This window comes from Podarcis melisellensis (genome assembly GCF_964234715.1).
Source record: "Podarcis melisellensis genome assembly, chromosome: 4".
Taxonomy (NCBI): Eukaryota; Metazoa; Chordata; class Lepidosauria; order Squamata; family Lacertidae; genus Podarcis; species Podarcis melisellensis.
Genome location: NC_138531.1, coordinates 31220311 through 31244674, shown reverse-complemented (window position 1 = coordinate 31244674; position 24364 = coordinate 31220311). Strand labels below are relative to the sequence as shown.

The following is a 24364-nucleotide window of genomic DNA, read 5'->3' as shown; positions in this document are numbered from 1 at the left end:
TATACCCTGCTCATCTGACTGGGTTGCCCCAGCTACTTTGGGCAGTTTCCAACAAAAATACAGAGGGAAAGAAGAAAAAAACCCACCACACATTAAAAGCTTCCCAAAACAGGACAGGCTTCAAATATCTATTAAAATTTATATAGCTGTTTACAGTTCTATTTTTTTAGAAAAAGAGGTGCCAGAACTTACCATGAACATCTCCCTCATTCTCAATGGCGCCCACCTGAGAGGTGCTGGAACTGAGTTCCAGAGAGTTCTGGCTGGAAAAAGCCGTTTTATTAACTTTTTGACATCTGCCGGAAGGGTGTCCTGGTTTTTACTTTTTGAAATATGGCAACCCTATTTAAGTTTAAGGTACATTAAATAGAAATGAGGTCAGGTGATCACACACACACACACACACACACACACACACACACATATGAGAGAAAATGTAGAAAACTGATTTATACTTTCAAACAGTGTTTTTTTTTCTTTAAAGATGTTTAGGGGTACTCTCATTTTCCTACTTCATATTGAAATATTGCCCCTCAATGAGGCCAAACTTAGATTCACAAAATGTTTAGGGGTATCTGTACCCCTGCGTACCCCCAGAAAAAAGGCACTGCTTTCAAAACTTTTTGGGATACCTAATTGTTCTCCAACTTCACCTCTATAACCAGGAGAAACTTTAGAAATATCATATACTTTTCACATTTGCCCATAGTTATATTACATGTCTGCAGTTTATATGCTTTTCATGTTCTGCAACTCCAGCATATTAAACGCATAGCATGATGCATACTTTCTCACTTTTCAGGGAGATATAGCACGAATTTATGGGTGCTGTTGCTGTCCTGCTCAACTTGCAGGCTGAGAACAGGATTTTGGACTAGATGGGCTATTGGCTTGATCTAGCAGGCTCATCCTAGGCTCTTGTGTGTTTCGTTTGCTGAAGTAGGAATAAAAATTCACAAAACTGTTGTTTTAGAAAACGCACAATTGCTACAAGGCCTTAATGCAACGTTTTCTACAAAGTGGGGAGATAGTAAACATTACGCTCGGCTACTGAAAAGCAAATTTTGATTACTCCAAGTGATTAGTCTATAAAATTTAAACCTTCCATTTATTAATTTAACACTCTGGCCTTAGTAAAGGCTCGGGGCAAAAACTACTCTGACCTGTACAAAAGTATTGGCTCATAAACCAGCAGATCAATGTTTCTACATTTAGCCGGAGTTTTATGTATGACGCCAAACGCAGTTCATAAATGTCACTTCACAATTTACATTAGTACAAATTATTAGCAAAATGGCATACCCTTGGCACACCTAAAAACACCATATAAGTTGTTCCTTTAATTTACGACTTACTATAAGTTGCCATTAAGCATAATAAATAACCTCCCTGAGTGTGCAGTCGAGAATGCTTGTTTGCTTGGAGGAAAATATTTACAAAGGGGGGGAAAAGCATTTTGAGCTAGTGAAGACTAAAAACAAAAGAACAGATAAATCCCACCCACAGTTCAAACTTTGAATAATGAATGTTAAAGAAGCATAAAACATGACAGTGGTCTCCTTATTAAAATTCCAGAAATGCTGGAATTCATTTACACTACTCTATTAAACACAATGGAATTGCACATTACTCTAATGTAATAATGAGAATCCAAAGGAAGGATAAGAGCATCTGGGGGAAAATCATGAATGCAAACCCCCCCCCCCATTTTTCTCTGCAACGGTTTTCAGTGATACTCAAGCTCTCACTTTTTAAACTGTTGCAGTAACTTGCCTCTTTGTCAGGGGGAATTACTGTGGAGAAAACATTTAAGTGAATTTTCAGCCATGCATTTAGTTTTTTTCCTGTGCAAACACATTCCTTCTTTGGATCCTAGACACTATTAAGCTCCAATCATATAATCCTTAAGTGAGACTAAAGCTCTTCAGACCCCCTGAGACCTGTTTGCCATAAGTGAGGTGGTGTTTTACAACTTTTCAGACATAAATCTTATTTGGTACCAGCTTGAAACTCACTCACTCCAGGCTTTCATGAGGAATGACAATTGCATGAGTCTTCATGTCCTACAGTCTTCTCTGACATACCTTGAGGTCTAACAACATACAGCCTTCATTTTATGAAATATCTTGCTAATTACATATTTGCAGATCAGTTTCTACATTGGCTTTTCATTACAGACTTGCTCCACCTTGTTGCATAATACAACCAACTTGTATTTGGAAAACCTGCCTTGCAAAGAAATGTTGGGGATGTATAATTGATTACAGCTGGGGGAGAAGATACAGTGCATCAAACATTGCCACCCCAGTCACACAAAATACTTCTGCTTTACATTGTGGATTTTTTCTCCTCTTCTCCTCTCCCCTGCAGCCTCCCCAGCACCCTCAAAATCTGCTTCAAATGGCCGAGCGACCATCTGGAGCACATTTTGCGGGCATACTGGGAGAAAGCATCATCAAATGAGTGGAACACTGTTTCAAAGTGTTGGATACATACAACTCAGTACAATTCAGTGATACCACTGGGCCTGATAGTTCAGGATCTGCCATAGATTTCTATTTTTAGAAAATGTGCAGAGAATTGCGGGAGGAATTCGATGAAGTGCTAAGGATATTGCTCTGTCAGGGCAAGGATGGTCAGACAGAATGATCTCCCCTTTCCTTCACCCATGCTGTTTTGGAGGTTCCCCAATCCCCACACAGCCAATTGGGGGGCAGGGGCCCACAAGGGGAGGAGAGGGGATGAAAAGTCCCAGCCAGGGTCGTCTTTACCCAGGGGTGCAAGGGGTGCAGGGCACCTGGGCGCTGAATTATGGGGGGCGCCAGGCGCCTGCCGCTGAAGCCACCTAAGCATATTGTATTGAGCTGCTATGTGGCAGTGGGTCAGCAGCACCTTTGACACAACTGATCTTGCGCACAGGCTCCGGAACCTTCCCAAGAGGAACTCGCATATGCACACTCGCAAGGGCCCTCCCGGCTCCTCTAGAAATAAGGTTGCTCCCACAATGAAAAGCTGCCCGAGATGGCTCTCCCATGCATGCGCACAATGCCTGCCCATCTCATCTTTCAGACACCTCCCTACAACCGTAAGCGCATGTGTGGAGTCTTTACACCAACTCCCAATGTGTTCTTTGTCTTCTTCAGAAAAGCAGGTTTTAAACAAAACACACACACACACAAACTCCTTTTGGAGCCGCGTAGGCGTCAGCGTTATTTCTCAAATGATAATAGTGACATAAGCATAACAAAAGTTAATTTGGGGGCTAAACTAAATTTTGGGGCGCTGGGCAGATCTTTGCACCCTGGCGGTGCATATGCTAAAGACGGCCCTAGTCCCAACGCATTAGTGGAAGACCTTGCACTGGCTTCCATTAGTGTGATTCATTAGTTAAATTGGGCCCCTTGAAGTTTGTATGTATACAGAGACAAAACGTGGATAGACATGCTCATTCTGTTGCATGAATTGTGTAGAAGACACATGACTGAGGATATGCAAAAATTCATGAATGAGTGCATGTAGAAAGTTCGTTTTTGTGTGTGGCGAGATATAGAAGTCCAGAGGGCAGCGCCTAGGAGAACTCCATGTGAGCATTTGCTCCATCAAAGCTTTAGAGTAGTCTGGAAGCTCTTATGTTCCCAGGGCCATATCAACCCTGCCAGACTCAACATTTACAACAGGAACACGTATTGGGGGGAAAGTGTTAAAGGGGCTTTCTCCTAGCACCAGACTCCTGGTCCATGTCAGGGAGACCATGGCTGCTTTTAAGAAAGAAAGACAAACCCTAGAAACACTGGGAGATCTGATCTCAGATGTCTCATGTCTCATCTAGGTAGGTCCTATATTCCTTACTGAATGTTTGGCTCTATAAAGTTAATATTTTTTATGAGTTAGGCAGTATTAACCTTCTAGCTTGTGCCTTGTGCATCTTATGTTTTGCTTTGAGTAGTATAAATGCCAATTATTGTTCATTGCCTCTTGCAGAAATATTCCATCCTCTTCCTAAGAATCTAGCTACAAACCACTCACAAGGAAAGATGTTAATGTGAGAATATATCTGACACTGAGGAATCAGGAGAAACAGCACTAGTTGTTGTTATTGTTGTTCTCCCCTTATTATTATACATCCTACACTGCCTCTTGCCAAAAGAAAAGGACGCATATTTGCTTTGGAAAAACCCTATGCTTTGAAAGAACGCTGCTCAGCCATTTCTCAGAACTTCTTTGCACCATCTTCTTCTGTAAGTTATCCACCACAATATCTTATATTGATATACAGTGTCACCACATAGCTGCATCCTTCGTCTCTACAAAGAGGCAATTTTGCCTCAGGCCTTGCAATGAAGAGGACACTTTCAAAGAATGCTCAAGACTGATCCATCTGTTCAATCAAATGATTTGAAGACAAGAGATGGCCTAACATTTTCACACCTGGAAAAAGTCAAAATGACACCCCTTTCCTACTTGACTTCAAAAAAACAACAAATGCCCAGAGATGGAAGTACGGATTTGGGAAGCATGGAAACTACAGTGATTTTGTAATTTGCCATGTTTCTGTTTCCTCGTACTTGGTGGTAACGCTGAGTGCAGGCTGGGGACCAATGGCAGACAAACCACCCCAGAGGGGGCACAATGCGTCCCCCACCAGAGGTACCACCCCTTCCCAACACCCCATACACCGTTACCTGTTTGGCTTACCTGCCCTTTCAACCCTCCCAAACTCCAATTCATAATACTGTGCATGCACTGTCATCTGCGCATGAGCAATGCCTGTCTCAAACGTTCAAACCCCTGCTTAACTGTGAAGGGAATGCACTTTAAGATTTTCTTCCAGACTGAAACTGGTTTGCTGGAAAATGCAATAAGCGGCAGTATTTTTCAAGGAACAACAGGGCAGCTCTGAATCATAGGTAATGTTGCATCTGAACAGAATCAAAAGCCAGTGGTTGGGAGCGCACTGGAGCCAGACTAAAACGGCAATGTGTACACAGCCTGAGTTTGTTCGTTAGAATATTTTGAGGACATTATTCCATCTTTTGTGTGTGTGTTTTGCTTTTACCAAGCTGAATGCTAATTCATTTGGACATGAGCCACCGAATCTTGGCTGGCTATTGTGATCTATGCATATCATTCATTTTGAGCCTGTTTTATGTGTGGTCTTGCAAGGATATCAGGAACAAGATGAAGGAGCCTAACATGCTATCATGTTTCATTTCACAGAAAAAATGAGGCTAAACAGCATGTTATAGGAGACACATATATGCATACCCCTGACCATGCCACTGGCCACAACAGACAACTCTTTCCAGTAGCATGTAGTTGGAATAATTTTTATGTCATCGTGGTGTTAGCATTTCACGTCTCCTGCAAGCGTCAGTCAGTGAAGTGGAACAGGAGGAAACACTATCACAATGACGAGTGGCTTACAATAATAAAATACAACCAGCGTGGTTTGGTGGTTAGAGTATCAGACTAGGACAGGGAAGATCCAGGTTTGAATCAGCACTTGTCTCGTGAAGAAGACTGGGTCAAAAACAGGTTATAGCCTTACTTCCAGCCATACAGTTGGTCCATTTAACTCACTACTGTCTGAGCTTACAATGGTACCTTGGTTCTCAAACTTAATCCGTTCCAGAAGTCCATTCCAAAACCAAAGTGTTCCAAAACCAAGGCACGCTTTCCCATAGAAAGTAATGCAAAATGGATTAATTTGTTCCAGACTTTTAAAAACAACCCCTAAAACATCAATTTAACATGAATTTTACTATCTATTGGTCCATAAAATGAAAGCAATAAACAATGTACTGCAGTCACACAATCAATCAGTCAGTAGCTGAACTGGGTTCCTCACAGTCACAAAAACAAAAAAAGAGAGCTGCAAAAACAAAAGCGCAAAATAAATATACAGACTTCAATGTGACACTCAAAACAAAAGTGTGGCACTCAAATCTGAAACATAACAACATTCAGCTTCCAAAAAAAGTTCGCAAACCAGAACACTTACTTCCAGGTTTGCAGTGTTTGGGTTCCAAGTTGTTTGAGTACCAAGGCGTTTGAGAATCAAGTTAAGTTTGGCTCAACTAAGTTGTACTAAAGTAAACCTACTGGAATTAATAAATTTGATTAGTCATATGGAAAAATCCCCCAATGTATTTAGGAAATACTAAAGGACTCATATAAACAATGGGTGTATTATAGAGAAAGCTAGGCTATCGAGATCAGTGTACTATATTTAATTGTATGGATTTTGCTTTGTTTCTATTGTGTCCCCTATGTGGAAAATCACATGCCTCTTTCTACTTAAACACTGATGAACTGAGAAATCTCACCACTTGTTTCCGGTATCAAATATTGCTCAACAAAAATGGTGCCTTTACACAAGGCATATATATATTGGACAGGAACTCAATGTTGTTGTTTTCTTTGCTTGGTTGAAGCCAGTTTTGCCTGAGCTTTTCCGTTTAAATCCAAATTAATGATTTCATTTCATCTTGAAATATTTTTGAACTCCAATGTGTGATATATATATAAAAAAGGAGGTTACAATGTTGGAGCGAGGTCAGGTAAAGTAACTAAGCTGCCCAATTTTAACTTTGCAATTGACAAAATAATGGATGCTTTCAATACACTTAGGGCATTATGAAATCGCTTTAACCTCGCTGGCTATCTTTCCCAAAAAGGATGATATCTCTGACCAGTGGAAAGGTGGGGGTGTTGATGGTTAGGTGCTGTTCATTTTACATCTGTGTCTCTCAGTGAAAGCAGCAGCCCTGTCACTTGTCATTAAATCTGTTTACGCACACATTTTCTCACATCATCATCATTATTACCACCTCTACTACCATCACCTCCCACATGGCAACAGGAAAGCTATTTGAGATGCTGTCAGCAGCCCTACCTGGATAGACAATAAGACACATACACTTTCAATCGTATTTTCCCTTCCACCATTTAAATACTATTCGTCAGACATCTATGCGTCTTGCACAGCCTTTTAAAACATACAGTGGGATGATACACATGTTGATGTGTTGTTGTTTTTTTAAAAAATGACAATCAATTAAAAAACCCCAGCACCTTTCTAAATATAATTGAATGTCTTAAATATAAAATATATTCGGGTCATATAGGTGGCAGACTCTCCTGCCAAAATTTTGAATGTATTGATCTTCAGCGTAAACGTTTCAATTATTTCTGACATGCCTGCAGGTATCTAATTATATTAGACAGGATTTCCTCCACTGGGTAAAAACAGATAAAATTTTGAGGAATCCTATTTACAGTGGTTTTCTGTTGATCAGGTAGACGAACAATACGGCATTCATTAGAAAGCAGAAAAATGGCTTTGTTTCAAAGAGCTGTGCTGCATAAGTATGTGCAACACTATAATGTCATTTCAAGCAATCTGCAATCTGTATTGACGTTAATTGTCACAAGTGCTATATTCTGCTCCCTTTATATTTAACATTTGTTATGGATTGCCCTAATATACTCTCATACAGTGCCTTCCACTCACATTTGTTGCATACAAAAAACAAAGAATATTTCCAGAAGACTTTTTTTTTAACCTAGGGCATTATTTTCAGAGTATCTAGTTTTTAAAGGAAATAATGGCACAATTTACAAATTCAGCATGTAAGAGATTCTGAGGCACACATACAACTCTATGCATTGACATGCATTTTTAGGCTCACACTCCTCAGAGCAGGGGTTGGCAACCTAAGGCCCATGGGCCACAAACAGCCCACAGGAGTCGTTTAACCAGCCCCTGAGCTGTCCCCAAACTGAGCCGCCCACTTGGCAAGTCCCCACACACTGCGCTAAAGCAGCGCAGCACAGGGACTTGCTTCCACGGTGCTGGAAATCGCGTCTGTGCAGATGCCAGAAATCGTGGGTGGGCGCACGATTTGGCCAACAGAGCGATCTCCGCTGGAGTGAACCAGCAAAGGTGAGGTAAACCTTGCAGACCCCTGCCTTAGAGCATTTAAATACACTCAGAGTATTTAAAACTAAAACAAGATCATCCATTAAAAAAGACAGCTTGGCCATCTCATCATACCTCAGCAGCAGAACCACACACACACAACCCAATCCACAAAATTCCTTTGAAGTTCTTCTGCTCTCCACTAAAGAGACAGAGACAACACCTCTTTCATGGAAACGAAAACTAGGGGGTGGGATTTGGAGCAGGGCTAGTTTGAGCCAAGCTGCAGATCTAAAACGGTGGGAGTATGGTGTCCCGGCAACAAGATCCTATTTTTTGGCTACTTGGAAGATTTTGGCTGTGGCTGGCTGCTGTGGGAATTAGCATACTGGACCAGAGTGCACTTTAGTCTGATACAGCTGGACACTTACGTGCAGAAATGACTTCAAAACAATCCCTCCCCCTGACTCCTCCAAAGTCACTCCATTCTTTCTCAGCCCTGCCCCTACATCCCATCCCCAAACGCTCGCCGTCCTCTGCGGCCATCCATTGGGCCGCAGCTGCGTCACTCACTGGATTTAGTATAATGGGGGAGTAAGGTAGGGAAAGGAGAGGCAGACAGACAGAGACAGAGAATGCGGACAGGCAGGAAGGAGGCAATAGCGCTGGTAGAGATGTAAGGGAAGGAGGAGCTGAGCTCAGCACTCACCTCAGCAAAGGAGGGAAGGAGAAGAAAACAAGGCAGAAATAAGGGACAAACTGCGTCCCTTAAAGGTTGCAGCGTTTTTCCTTGAAATAAGGGACTATCCCATATTATAAAGGACAGGTGGCAACCCTACACTAGGATCAGCCTCACTAGGGAGTTCCTAAACTCTGGAAGGCCTCCCACAGGAGTTCTCCATAGTGCAGACAACCCCTTGCCTAAAGCCTTGCCTTCAAGTTGGGTTGCAAAAGAAGAAAGAAAAGTACCAAAGTGCATAGAGTCGCCCACCTGTTAACATGGCCCATGGGGATGGGACAGGCGAGGATCTATCCTACCAGCAAGATCCTGTTCATGCTTCAACATGACATGTTTATCATGATACAGATGAGTAGCTTCAAAAGAGAATAGAGATATTTATCCAAACTTACAGGTGGTTGTATAAATAAAAATCATTTTACACAGAAGATGCAAAGCAGACTAAAAAATTACAGGGTTGACCAAACAGTAAAATATTTATTCCCCCTGGTGAACTAAATTAGATGGGAAGAGATGAGCTTTTTAAAGAACTGATATGCTAGCTAGCCCATTGTCAAACAGCTTTTACTGTCAGAAAGTTTTTCCGTATGTTTAGTCGGAATCTCCTTTCTTGTAACTTGAAGCCATTGGTTCAAATCCTACCCTGCAGAGCAGAATAAACCAAGCACATTTCCTCTTCCATGTGGGCCACACTGGGCTTCATACGCTGGGGCTGATTTTTAGTCCCAGTCTGTCACTGGCAGTGAGACAATAAGCTGTGCAGACCAGTCCTACTTATGTTTCTTTCAGGTCTTTCACTGTGATGTTCTTCACAACTATAGCATGAGCATTAACATTATAATGATGCATTCCATAATGGTACTTCACTTAGCTATTACATGATTGTGAAACAGACAGTATACCATACTCGCACTTTACACAGCGGGTTTTACCTCTACATGCACATTTAATCCATGGGTTTTTTTAAGTGTGCATGGATTTTTATAAGAAGCTTGATTTGTGGCTATATGCATTGGCCCCGAGTTACTGAAGATCAAGGACAATTTACTACTTTCGTTTGAAAGCTCTGATTAATACATGCAGCCACTATTCTGAGATATTGCAATACAAAACTAGCCTGAGGGCTTTTGTGTTTCTTTAAAGCATCAGACATTAATAGACTAAATTTACCACTGGGAGCCAGAGCACAAGCCCCAAAACAAAAACTCAGACATATTTATTTTATAATCGGTGTATCCCAAGAAATATATATATGATAGAAATGATAGAAATGCATCATTTCTATGAGATTTTAATGAGAGTCATGATGTGCAGAATACGAAAATAGCATTTCTTTTTCTACTACTGCTCAGTGGAGATCAGTGAATGATTAGTAGTTTTTGCTATAGATACAAAAAAATAAGTCTTAACGATCATGGGACGCAATTGAGACATTTTAAAGTAGAAAAAAAATAATTGTCTGGTACCCTGAAGACTCTTAAAATATTATAAACAGCTTTCAGTCAAAAGTTTTTTTGTTGTTTTTTTAAGCCAGACCTTGTGTTTTTAGTGAAATGTGCCTCCTATACAACTGCCAAATTTAGCTGCGTGGACAGGTAGAGTCCCCCCAACCCCAGGCGACCCCTGAGTGGAATAATTACTCAAGAGAACGTTCTATGGGATTAAAATTGTCCACAAGTTTATTAAGTTTCAGATGTAGGGAGACCTTGGCTCAGGCATTGGGCGTTTATCCTTCCCACTCTCCAGCTGGGGATCTGGGAGACATCAGGGTTATCCAGCGTGTGTGGGGATTGGGCTGGCTCTGGAGAACATATGTTCAAGCAGAGAGCCCACCCCCTGTTTCGCTGCCGGAGGGGAGAGGAATGACAACCTCTCGGCATATGGCCAATGATATCCCTTTAAAGGGGAACTCTGGGATCACCGCCGCAAGGGGGGGGGTCACCGGTTCATGCTCCCCCCATTTAGGAAGATAGACTAAAGGATTCCGCCCAAGGCCTGAAACCACCAAAATTGTGACGTTTTGCTATGGAAAAGGCAAAACCTGCCGGTGCAGGAAAATTCCTTTCTGGCCCTGACGTAGCAGCGGCTGCGTACCTGTGGAGAAGAGGTTAACCTGCAAAAGAAGACTTAACTGAGGGAGGGCAGGGTGGGAGAAGCTCTGAAGCCAACTGACGCTTCGCAGGTAGAATTCACCTTCTGTTGTGTGGGCAAGTGGTCCCTCCCCTTACCTGGTCGATCCCCTGGCAAAGCCTCCCCAGGCGGGATTGGGCAATTGGCTGAAGTAGGCAGAGACCTCCAGGTATCCAGCCTGAGGAGGATGAAGCCATCCTGAACTACCAGGAGCCGCACTGGGACCTGGGGGGCTGCGCGTGACCACGCAAAAGGCACCCCCCATTTGATGTGGAGAGCGGTCATTCTCTGTAGATGCACATAATCAGAGACAAGCCTGTGAAAATGGGGCAGTATTTTTTAAAAAGCACATCCTTCTCCTACCCCATCCTACAAAACAGCAAAGGAAAGGAAAGCCCTAGTCTTTATATTGAAGGACTTCGCTTATCCTGCTCACAACCAAATCTCTTGTCTTTCCTTTTCTATTTTTCCTTCCTGCTGTCTCTGCTTCACTTAAGCTTATCTTACGTTGTCTTCTTTCATTTTTCTCACAGTCAAGAATCTGTGCCTTCTACTCTCTCTCTCCCTCCCCCCAAGTATCTATCAAGTCACCTTTGTATTTTCTAAGTATTTCAGCTAAACATGTCCTTTACTTCACGCACTGCTGAAAGACCAAGTTGGTTCATGTGTTTAGTGCAGCTGAGAAACTGGACACAACCTTGTATCATGTGGGCCAGAGTACTACAGGCTGCATTATATCACCAGCAGGTGGTTTCATGCGTTTCTCAAATCATCACCAAGGAGTTTCTACATCATCATCATCATCATCATCATTATTATTATTATTATTATTATTATTATTATTATTATTATTACATTTGTATACTGTTGAGTTAATTTTAGAAATTCTTCTCAGTGATACAGTGTATGTAAAAACATAAAAAGACAATGACACATAAGCCTGGCTGGGTTTGGAATGTGCGCATAGCTGGTCACATAATTCTCTGGCTTTAAGTCAAAGCCTGCATTCATTCATATTCTCTCTCCCTCTCTCACACCCATGTATACAAATACAGGTACAATATTTAGAAAAGCCTGGATTAGTTCCAATGCAGATGAATGAAATGAGCCTAATAAAATATAATGAAACATTAATTACCGTTTACTATAAAAAAAAAATAATTGACTTGTTCAAAGCTCTGCACCCCAATTAAAAATGAACTTAAGGGCAGTAAAGTATAGTATTCTGTAAAGCAGACATATGAAGCAATTACATTGACAATATTTGAAAATGCTTATGTGATTTCTTTTATTAAAAAAAGGTATGAATGAAATAGATAGGATCACGAAGTACTGGATACATAATTATATCCCTAAACAAACACTGCAAATGATAGATTAAAGAAACTTAACAGAGAAATGTGAGCATTTAAAAGCACTGTAGATCAGAACACGCCATCCTGTTTATATATACAACTTCTGGGGGTTGGAGATGAGATTCAGGCTTAGATCTCCACCTGCAAAGCTGCACAAACACGCTGACGTCAAAGCACTTTGCTAATTTTAACAGGCAGTTGCCTTTCTGTAGAGTCAGTCCATTGGGCCAGTCAGTCTTCTCTACACTTCCTTGCAGCAGCTATCCTGGACATATCAGGAACTGAATATGAGATCTTGTGCATGCAAAGCACATGAGCAACCTCTGAACTACAGAACGTCCCCTTTCCACTACAATTTGGTCATATAGAATTAGGTCATCTATTTGTAAAACTGGTGTAATGGCCATAGTTTGCAAATGTTCTGCAAACTTTTGTTTTGGGCTTCTGGTAACTCACTGAAGCTGTTCTCTGAGCAGACAAGGAGAGAGACTGACATGGCTAAGGGTTTGCACATGATAGAATCCCAAGAGAGTGGTAGGCCAACCAAGATGGACTTCTTCGTGAACCACCTCCATGCAGGTACAAAACTAGCCCAATGGGATGAGGATGGGGTTGACACTTTTTTGAGCCGTTTCACAAAACAAACTGGTGGCTAGGCTTACTACCAGGCTACCAGAGGAGCAAAGGCTTGGACTTCTGCTCCTTTTTCTCTCCCAATCGAAATGGCTCACCTTCTACAACTGGTTGCTGATCAGGACTTTAAAGCTACCCTGCAGGTGAGAATATTGCACCTTCAAACATGGAAGCTGACAACTGGCTAAGCTGCCATTATGCTATATTACATATATTTCTATTACATTATGTCTAGGGAACTTTGGTTGAAGGGCAGGTGTATACATCTTTAAAATAAAAACAAGTGAACAAGTGTGCAAAGAAACCATCCTATGGTGTGGAATCCATCTTATCAGTTAAATAGAGCAGAATAGTGGAAGTTGCGCCTTGTTGTCAGGGGCCAGTAAGAGAGACATATAGATGCAAACATGATAAGTTCATTTGCCCATAGAGAGGGTGGCTACATAAAATCAAGAACTTCTGTTTCTTAATGCAGAAATATCCTATTTCCCACTTGGCAGAATGGTACAGGCAACCATTCTAAGATAGTGGGCAATGCTACACAAATGTAAATTCTTCTAACATCTGGCAAGGCTGGCTATCTGCACCAGTAACCACCACAGTTATTTTCTATGATTATGATTCCTTCCTTGATGCTATCTGTATTCTTCTTATGTTGCCAATGATGTCATCATTTTGCATACTTACAAATTAAGTAGCAAACTACATCATTTATCCTCCCATGAGCTCTGCTCTCTTAATCTTCTGATATTTCAGTGTAACTGCATACTTTTTTTAAAAAATCTGGACCAAAGAATAACAGGAAAAACCAAAACCACCAGACTTCACATTAAAAATTGTATTTTTTTCAAAATCACCATTTTCTAGGACCAGCGATTACCAATGCATTTGAATTGTAAATATAAACCAATCTAGCCATAAGTAAATTGTCAGAATATTATCAAATTAAACAAACATTCTCATATTACCTGTCATCTGTACATACTGCATGACTCTACAAAATTAGCCAATCAAGACATAGCTGAAATACTCTACTTATGTTTAATAAATTGCTCATTGATGGATGAACCTCGGATTAAATGATTTTTTCTTTGTTCCATTGCTATAAATGCCTTATAGCCTCCACAAGAAAGACTTGGGTATACAGTATATGAAAGATATATCTATGAAAATAAATTATAAATAAAGAACAACAGAATGCCGTTCTGTAGCTTGAAAAACGCACTATGGTTTTGAGGAGGGAAGTTGGTGAGCTTATACAGAGAACAAATTATTTGTAGTGCCATTCACAGTGCAATGTTCAAAAGCAAGACCCTTTCCTTACGGAGATGCTTTGAAGGTTTAAAGGATCAAATGGATCATGTTAGGTTACAGAAGCTTTCAAATAAAGCAAGATGATAGCAGCAATGGGAAATGCTGTCTTTCTGCCAAGATTTGTTGAAGATAAAAACCACATGCTAAATTATTTTCAGGGGAAATCCTCTTCAAATATGGGAAGCCTGGCTGGTGTGTTTTCTACATTAAAAGGAGGTGAGATGAACCTTTCTTGACAAAGGAAGTTAATCTCTACAGTGGAAAAGGATGCAGGCATGGAGGCCCAGTGACAGTCCTGTCAAACCTAGAATTTCTTTGCTGATCTATATCCCATATGGCAAACATAGCTTGTCTGTCCTCTCCTCCCTTCATAACAGAGGCTGTTTTCAAAAGTATTGTGGAGGTGTCGCTCTGCTTGTGCTGAGGCAAACTTCACACCAGTCACGCAACAGTGTGCCAAGGAGCGTTGCGCCCACGCTCCCTGATCTTTTGCCTTCTTGGCTAGCAAACAGGGTTTCCCCCCTGACCATTTGTCCTCTCACAGATTTGGTTATTAGACATAACACTTGGCTGGAGCATGAGCGGGGACGCAGACGTAATCAAGTATCGGGGAATTTTTTTTAGGGAAACACCTGCTGACACGTGTATCTGCTAACGCTGGAAATGTGCTTAGATGGAAATATGTCATGTTCAGGGTGGTTTCGCTACTGTTTCCAATTGTTGACTTCTGCTAATAAAAGGAGCCGCTGCAGAGATAGTCGGCAACTTGTTTGGAGCATGCTTGCCAGTGTGCACAGCTCACCTGCACTCAACCTCCCGTCGTCCTCGTTATTCCTACAAGTATAACATACCAAAATACACAGACAATAGATAGAAATCATAGAATTGTTGCATTGGAAGGGGACCACAAGAGCCACCTTAGTCCAACCCCCTGCCCAAAGTGGGGCTCGGACCCCCAACCCTGAGATTAAGAATTTCATGCTCTACTAACTGAGCTATGCCAGACATGGGCCACAAAACTGCTAACAGTATGAGTCCACCTAGCCAGCCTTTTCCCTGTTTCTTCCCAGCCTCTGGATGGCTAGCCCTGAGGTAGATGAAGATTATATAGGAACTCACACTCCAGCATGTGATGCTGTGTGTGTGTGTGTGTGCGCGCACACACACACACACACACACACACACACACACACAGAGCATGGTCTGTTTGGCCATTTGGACTGGTGAAATTTTTCTTACAAAATCTATTAATATTTTAAAAACAATACATTGAATATATGCTCTTTTGCATAGATGGTATTTAATGCATGTCCTACAACAAAGTCAAGCCACTGATGTTAATGGACACAACTTAGGTTCATAAATTTCAATTGGTCTACTCTGAGTAGGATGTAGTTGAATACAACCCAGAAGCAGAGTAATTGTTTAAAAGACAGCAAGCAGCTTGAGCTCATGGATGCTTATCCATGTTGTTTAGCATTATGTGTAACCAGGCTGCAACAACAGGATTGTATCCCTAACGAATATGATTGTTATTGAGTTTATATCCTACCCTTCTTCCAAAGAGATGCAGTTGGTAAGCATGGCTTTTCCCCCTCTGTATTATCCACACAACCACCAGTTTAGGCAGAGACATGGTGACTGGCTCAAGGTCACCCACTGAATTTCATGGAGTGTTTGAACCTGGTCTCCCAGCTCCTTCATCACTCCACAAAGCTACATCTACATATAAATGTATGGAAAGGAACCAGTGCAGACAATCCTGTCGCCTCTGTGACTTAAGACCCAGCCTACTTATGGGACATGCGCCAGCTTTATTCCAGAACCTTTATAAGCTTATGCTAAAGGAAAGTGCTCAGTTATGACTCGATCCATCAAATGCAAATGAGATTCCCGGCAACATACCAGGATAGTTCATAGCAGACCGCTGAGTAACAAGTTTACAAAATAAATTTTGTTCTTAGCATAATGCTGCTATTCCAAAGACTCACAAGATGAATGGCTCTTGAGCATTCGCTATTAATTAATCAATTTTTTTCCAATAAAATATTCTATGGGGAAAAGAGAAAGCATTAAGTAAAATAAATACGGGCAACGTGTGGTTGCAAATACAAACAAGTGAACATAGAAATATGAACAAAACATTCACTGTACGCTTAAAGACACAATAACTTAGATACAAGATTGATTCTTCAACGGCTTGATCATCTGTATTCTTGCTTACTTGGACATTCATTAAGTTTATTGAGGCTCGTTGGGGGGGGGGGCATGTAGATGCACATGGAGTCACAGCACAGTTTTTTAATTAATTAAACGAAAACCACTTTCCAATACATATTAAATTAAATTTATAATTGAACGATTAAGAGCTCTATGCAAGGAGTAAAGCCTACCAAAAATTAGTTCTGCCTAATGTCCAACCCCAAATAACAAACTACACTTTTCTTTTCAATAACTAGATGGGTGGATGTTTTGGACCCTATTTTGGAAGTTATCAGTTGAATATGTCCTGGTCCTTGTGTACTTTTTCTTTAAGCGCTGAACTTCCAAACAATGTGTAAATCAATGTGCCTCAAAATTACAGCAACCAGAGAAGGGTGAGCTTTTTGTATACATTTTATGGAAGTATATATGTATGTTCACCTTGCTCTATAGTTGAAGCACATTTTGTAAGCAGCAAGCTATCACTCACCATAATCAATTTACACCTTATATTGTCGGCAAATTTAGTGACACAATAAAACAGAGCAGCACTTCTGCAGATTAATTACATTAAGCACGGCATTAGGCACTGAGGACAGGATGATAACAGCTACTACACCTTTTGTATATAAAGCAATGTGAACAGTGTGTATTTCACAAATATAAAAATGTGCTGAAATGTATAGTAATTATTTAAGTGGTGTCACAATGCCTAAAATAATAAACAAAAGGCAGCATGCATGATCAGGGTACTTCCACTCACAGAGAATTTAAGCATCTGATAAATTAAAAAAATGAGATTCTATGTTTGTACGGTTTATGCCTGCAACTAAAACTTTCACTTTGGTTGTGAGTGTACACAAGGGACTGAAGTAACAAAATACAGTTCTTTTTACAATAAAGGCAAAGGTTGTTCTAAACTCCATTAAATAAACATACTTTAAATGAAAATACTGCCTTGAAGATTTCAAAGCTGCAATGCTTTTTTTTGCATATACGGTATGTATGGGCCATGACGCGGGTGGCACTGTGGGTTAAACCACAGAGCCTAGGACTTGCTGATCAGAAGGTCGGCGGTTCAAATCCCTGCGACGGGGTGAGCTCCCGTTGCTCGGTCCCTGTTCCTCCCAACCTAGCAGTTCAAAAGCACAGTGCAAGTAGATAAATAGGTACCGCTCCAGCGGGAAGGTAAACGGCGTTTCTGTGCGCTGCTCTGGTTTGCCAGAAGCGGCTTAGTCATGCTGGCCACATGACCTGGAAGCTGTACCCTGGCTCCCTCGGCTAATAAAGCGAGATGTGCGCCACAACCCCAGAGTCGGCCACGACTGGACCTAATGGTCAGGGGTCCCTTTACCTTTACTTTATGGACCATGAAGATTTTGTAACTAAGAAGATCTTGTAATTGTTATGTGAGTGTCTTCAAGGAAAGGAAAGTTACTGGGCTGCATCCCACTAAACTCAATGGGACTTATTTCCAGTTAGTGGATATAGGATTTTGTAAATGAACACAGGAAAGCGTGTGTGCGCGCACACACAAACAGAGCTTCAGTAGCCTTATGATTCAAACCAATCAAAGAGAGAGTCAGGCAACTTTTCTACTTCACAACAATAAAAACGCTCTAATCATTTCCATCCTGTTGGTAGTTTTAGCAAAAACCCAGTAAAAACGAAGCATCCAAGAAAAAGTATGTCTATTTGCAAATACCTTTTTAAGACCAGCCTGCTACTGCCATTTACCCCAGAACGGTGACATCATGCTTGCACTTCTTTAGTAAGGCACAGCAAAGTTATAGGAACCTCTGCCTAAAATACTTAGTAGAGCACTTAACAGCTCACTCATTTGTTGAGTAGCTTTATATTCTTCTTGGGCTGGGCAGAAACAACAGCTTGCAATGCATGAGGAAGGGAGATAAAACTTCCCTGCTGTGCAGATTTAGTCCATTTGCACAGGCTCTCACACAGAAAGCAAATTGAAGTCTCTCATAAAGGCTTCTCTCTCTGCATTGGCAACCCTAACAAATGCATATGAAAATGAGTAAATCAGGCGACTTTGCATTAGAAAGGGGGGAAACTTCCTACTCTGACATCTGCTATCATAATTAAGAACAGATTTCATCACTAAACACTTGCTAGTTATGTCTGCAGTAAAGTAAATACACAGATGTGTTATATTTGCATACAGGAAAACTTGAACCGCGTAACCAAAAGAAATTTGCATTTTCTCCTCTTAAAGATCTTAAAGGGTGAAAACATCATTAACACTTTGCATGTGATTCCTCTACTTTTGCTCATTAAGATCAGATTATAAAATATAAAGTACAATCAATAATAGGCAATGAACCTTGAATTACGTAAGGTAATCATTAACCAGAATGTACTCTTCATCCCATGAATGCAGTTTTATTTGATCGCCGTTTAATTTAATTGCAAACTTCGGAAAATTTATTGCTGTTTTAATTATGCAGATGTTGTTAAGAAGAGCCTATTTATTTCTTGCCCTTTCCTAAAAGCTCAGGATGGATAACTGTTTTAAAACCAAGAACATAAATATAATATCACACTGTAAAAAGTAAAAAAGCAAGTGCTTAAACAGCTTAATAAATATTAAAGTACGTCAAGCATAGTTGAATTCACACATTTGTGGAATCTTACATATTTCAAAGCACATCTGACAATACCAATAGAAATTCAGTACAGTGATTTAGCCCAGATATCTTCACCATCACATCAACTCACATGTAATAGAAATTTTATAAATTTTTAGAAGTATAATGAGAGAGATTCTTCTTATGTTCTGTACAGTGGTACCTCAGATTAAGAACTTAATTAGTTCTGGACATCTGTTCTTAACCTGAAACTGTTCTTAACCTGAAGCACCACTTTAGCTAATGGGGCCTTCCGCTGCCACCGCTGTGCCGCCGCTGCGTGATTTCTGTTCTCATCCTGAAGCAAAGTTCTTAACCCGAGGTACTATCTCTGCGTTAGTGGAGTCTGTAACCTGAAGCGCCTGTAACCTGAAGCATCTGTAACCTGAGGTACCACTGTACTGCCATTCCCTCCCGTTCAATTTTTGTTCCTTTTCCCGTATCCTTAACCATTTCTTCCCCACCTCCGTCAGATAACCTCTGCTGTCCAGTTTTTTCCATTGCTCTCACTTCTCTTATTTGTCTTATCCTTTGGGTACCTTCTTCTCTTGGCAACTGGGGTTTAAATACCTCCCAGATGACAGCTTACTACACCTTCTTTACCTCCTTGCATACAGAGAGCCAGTGTGGTGTCATGGTTAAGAGTGGTAGACTCGTAATCTGAGGAACTGGGTTCGCGTCTCCGCTCCTTCACATGCAGCTGCTGGGTGACCTTGGGCTAGTCACACTTCTCTGAAGTCTCTCAGCCCCACTCACCTCACAGAGTGTTTGTTGTGGGGGAGGAAGGGAAAGGAGAATGTTAGCCGCTTTGAGACTCCTTCGGCTAGTGATAAAGCAGGATATCAAATCCAAACTCCTCTTCTTCTTCTACATACAACAACATAGAGGAACACCAAACCCCTGCCAGCTGCCAACAGCAATACCAAGGCTTAAGCAATTTGTATTGCTTGTATTCAGTTCATACAACCTGAAATCCCTGGGTAAACCAAGGAATGGATCAGGTTCTCCTTAGCAGGAAAGGGTTTCTGCAAAAAGTTGTATCTATTCATCTAGCGTTATTCATGCCCAAAGGAAACTGTCCTGGAGTTCTCAGAAATCTCTCTGGTGCTATCCACCTTCAAGGTGGGCTAGAATAAAAGATCCACTAATGTTCCAGACGGGACACGGGTGGCGCTGTGGGTTAAACCACAGAGTCTAGGACTTGCCGATCAGAAGGTTGGCAGTTCGAATCCCTGTGACGGGGTGTGCTCCCGTTGCTTGGTCCCTGCTCCTGCCCACCTAGCAGTTCGAAAGCACATCAAAGTGCAAGTAGATAAATAGGTACTACTCCGGTGGGAGAGTAAACGGCATTTCTGTGCACTGCTCTGGTTCGCCAGAAGCAGCTTAGTCATGCTGTCCACATGCTGGCTCCCTCAGCCAATAAAGCGAGATGAGCGCCACAACCCCAGAGTCGGTCACGACTGGACCTAATGGTCAGGGGTCCCTTTACCTTTAATGTTCCAGACATAAGCTGTTGAAAGCCTAAGTCTAACCAGGAAGGGATGCGACCCTGAAAGGGATTTACAGATAAATTCCCCACGCCCACTTCCTGCCCAGCTCAGAACACCAAGCCAAGATGTGGCCCCCACAACTTTCAGGGAGACTTTGGTATAGTGCTGCCCATGGACCCTCATCCCCAACTCAAATTTATCATCTCAAGGTGGTCATGCAATGTGGCAGAACCTTATTTCTTTTTCTTTCGCCCCTGGGAAAATCCCGAGCTATGCTAGATTATGAATACAATTACATAATCAAAGAGCATATTTCTCTAAAGATGGATATGATCCCGATAGTCAAATAATAATCTTGTCTTCTGTAGATCTGAGATGGCTAAATTTAGAGATGATCAAGTCCAACATACACACTACAGACAACTGTGTTTGTGCAAACTGTATCATCTATGCAGCTGTGCTGGCAATTAGAAAACCCAGACAGGTGTTTGCATGAGAAAATCTGCATGCCTCCAACTGACACTATAGCTATCCATCTCACCCCTGTACATGCACAATACCAACGGAAGTAATTAGTGCTACTGCATCATTAGTGCCATCCTGTAGACTAAATAATGTGGTAAAGCATAATTACCTGCAAACGGTTAATGTCAAGACTTTAATGAGAACTAGTTTGCAAAGAATTGCGCTGTCTGTGCATACAATTATTGTTAGATACATCTGTCCCTGGAGTTACCCGAGAAAGGCATTTACAATGTGGGTTTGTGAGATTGTAAGACATTTTGCGTATTATAGAGGATAAGTGCACATCACTGAATAGTGGAATAGAAATGAGTAATGATAAGCTTGTGTGGAAACTTGGAGATCCATAATGAAAGTTGTTGAAAGTATGTTTTAGAGGCTGTTATTAGAAAGATGCTCCATCTTATTTTGGTAGAGCTGATCTTCATCTTGTTTAGATGCACTGTGACCTTTCAGAGACATATATCGCATAAACTCTATGTTCAGACGGTACATTGCCGCTGCAGTCTATTCCATTCATCTCTACTGACAGGACAAAACCTTTACACCTTGTTCCCAAATCAGAAGAAATCAGATGTTCTAAGAAGTCCTCTTGCTGGCCAGGCAAACACTGGAACAGCTTTAGATGACAAACCCTGCTACTACGCAAGCAAATTAAGGATGATGTCTTCAGATGCTTTTATAATGCCACAATGAACCTTTATTTATGTACTTATTTAGTTAATGTTTTTGAAGTCCACTGCTACATGCCTGGAAGATTCCTACCAACTTACATCACAAAACTATATAGTCACTGCTAGCCAGAGCATGGCTGTGGTACCTTTAATTTTGTCAGCTTCAGATAACAATGTATTCAGTTAGAGAAGGTGAAAGGAACTAAAGGTTACAACTACACAGCAATCTTACCATTGCTTTTCTTTAGTAAGAGGAGAATGAAAGTGAACCTCCATCACCACTCCCATGAATAAAATGCCAAACTCTCCGCCTCTCCCCTTTCCCAGCTTTCACTTGGGCTTGAGCAATGGCTGGGATTGCTATAGCTTTCACATGTGCCTCACATGGCTATAAAGAAAGGTAGCCAATGCATAGCTGTCAACTTTCCCCCTTTCTTGCGAGGAATCCTATTTGAAATAAGGGAATTTCTCTTTAAAAAAAGGAAAACGCTGAAAGCTATGAGCCAATGCTTATACATTAAAAAAAAAATCTTTGCAGGTTCACACAAGCTTATCTGATGCCTTTTGTGTGTCCTCCACTAGGCCTTAGAATGTGAGGTTTTCTAGAACACTACTGGCAGAATTCTGAACTGTTTTGTTTTGTTTTTATTAAATCAGAGCACTGTAGGGTTCCCCCCCCCCCAGCTGTATATTAGCAAATAAATGATAAAATCCAGAGCTCCTCAGTGATTCAAAGGATTTTTGGGGAGCAAAGCTTATTTTCGCAATATCCATAAAGAAAAGAAGACATATAGGAAAACATAGAGCTATACAGTAAATAAACTTAGAGCACCAGAACAGAGTAAGTATTTGTGGGGGCCACGATCCAACTCAGGGGATTACTGACACCATGCTTTGACTAGGGGAGGGCAACTCAGAATCATCCCAATTCCTCACGTTAGTCAGACTCCACACGAAACAAATTTACACCCCTCATATTTGGAAAAGTAGAATGTGAATTTCATTTTCTGTTCAACACGGAGAAGCTAGATCTAGTATGAGGTAAAAGTATAATGGCTATAAGGCTGCAACCCTACACCCCCCCTAACCTGAGAATAAACCTTATGTGATCCTGTAGGACTTACTTCTGAGTAGATAGGTGTAGGATTGCATAGCAACTGTGCTAAAAGAGTTGTAAAGCCTTGGTTTTATTTTTTTAAATAAATTTGTATTCTGCTTTTCAAGGGGGGGGGGAATATCTCGAAAGCATATTATAAGCCACGTATCAAATATGCAAAAAAGTACCACATATAAAACAGCATAAAATATAATCTCAGCTACAAACTCACGTGATCTTAGGCAAGCCTCTCTTCTGAGCAGAGTCGCCCACAACAAGAGGTTAGTTAGTGCTGTTCTACCTTACATGGCTATTCTAAGCCTTCCTGATATTTTATTTTATTATTACATTTATATCATGTAAATGAAGCCCTCTGAACGCTCAGAAACCTTATGTAAATTGTAAGTAATTTATTTATTTGTCTTCATTTTTTTTAAAAAAAACCACAGCAACACACACCCTGAAACCTATACCTAAAACCAATGTTTAACGTATTTTAATTCTAGTCTTAGCAGATAATGGTTCGAATCAAACATATTCTGGTTGTTCAGCTGAAGAAATATGACTCAGGTGAAAAACGAAAGCTGTAAAAATGTGTTGGTATAAAGATAAGCACTTTATTTAATATCCAATTAAATGTGGTCACCAGAGAAATCACAGCTTACAAAAGTTTATCAGAAAAAAAAGATTAATCTATTTCAGGCTTAACCCAAAGTGTCATGAAAGGAACTCATGAATTTAGATAGGAATCCACTTATTATCAAAATACATTTTCGTATTGAATCAGAACAGTCTAAATTGCTGACTATATTTATACTTGGTTTAGTCAAATTTTTATACTCTGTAGCTGCCATTAATTTTAGGACAATTATCAAACAACGATGATGAACAAACTAAAATAATCTTACGTGGTCATTTCCCCCAGTTTCATATTAACCATTCAGCTATGCACACAACTAAGGCATTGAGAAAGGTTTAGTAGGTTCTTACGTGTTGACTTCAAATTTAAAAGTAGGAGTCACCTAGAAGCACAGTGACATTTGAAAGAGCTTTAAAATTTATTGCCAGAATTTTTATTGCACTGTGTTACTGACTACAAATTAACTTGTTCATGTTGCACAAACAACACCACAATCGCGACCCTACAATAGCAAGGGAAACTGGGCCTTTAGAAATCATGGACCTTTAAAAATATTTAAATGTGGACTTTTTACAGTTCGCTACCAGAATAACAAAAGAGTGGTGGAATTTTATTGCTGCATTGCTTAGCGTCCTTAGTGCAAATATCTTTTTTTTTAGAAAATAATTTAAATATTTACCTTAATTTTGCAACAATGGTCCATGGGGGGGGGCACTGACATGGATCTGTCCCTCATGCTGAAAAAGTTTCCCCAATCCTACTCTAGCAGTTTAAAGGACTTGTGGCAGGGAGTGGCAGGAGAACTGGAGGACGAACACATTTATTTTCATGTTCTCTGAGTCAACACACCTGAGTTTGTGATTTATTAAAAGTAATATAATGCATCACATTACTTAGAATGGAATGTGTATTTGGAGGTGCATTTAAGAGATGCAGTGTGGATGGACTACTTCCAATAAGGTAGCACAAACTAAGCAACGTCCACAACAAACCACGAGTCAGG

At 40.7% G+C, this 24364-nt stretch overlaps 1 protein-coding gene and 1 long non-coding RNA gene across 16 annotated transcripts in view; one reads left to right on the top strand and one right to left on the bottom strand.

Annotated features, from left to right (window-relative positions):
* Positions 1-24364, bottom strand: part of AFF3 (ALF transcription elongation factor 3) — a 229923-nt gene that overhangs the window by 149872 nt on the left and 55687 nt on the right. The gene's annotated exons all lie outside the window — the stretch shown is intronic.
* The window catches only part of LOC309368032, a 103942-nt gene that overhangs the window by 73027 nt on the left and 6551 nt on the right, over positions 1-24364 (top strand). For 2 of the 9 annotated variants that reach the window (XR_014167493.1, XR_014167497.1), the window contains exon 5: positions 12627-12724. The exons of 5 other annotated variants lie outside the window; for them this stretch is intronic. This is a non-coding gene — a long non-coding RNA (uncharacterized lncRNA). Of the gene's footprint in view, positions 1-3981; positions 4080-12626; positions 12725-14250; positions 14309-24364 lie in introns of those variants that run through there. 2 more of the 9 variants (XR_014167492.1, XR_014167498.1) reach the window with 2 other exon arrangements.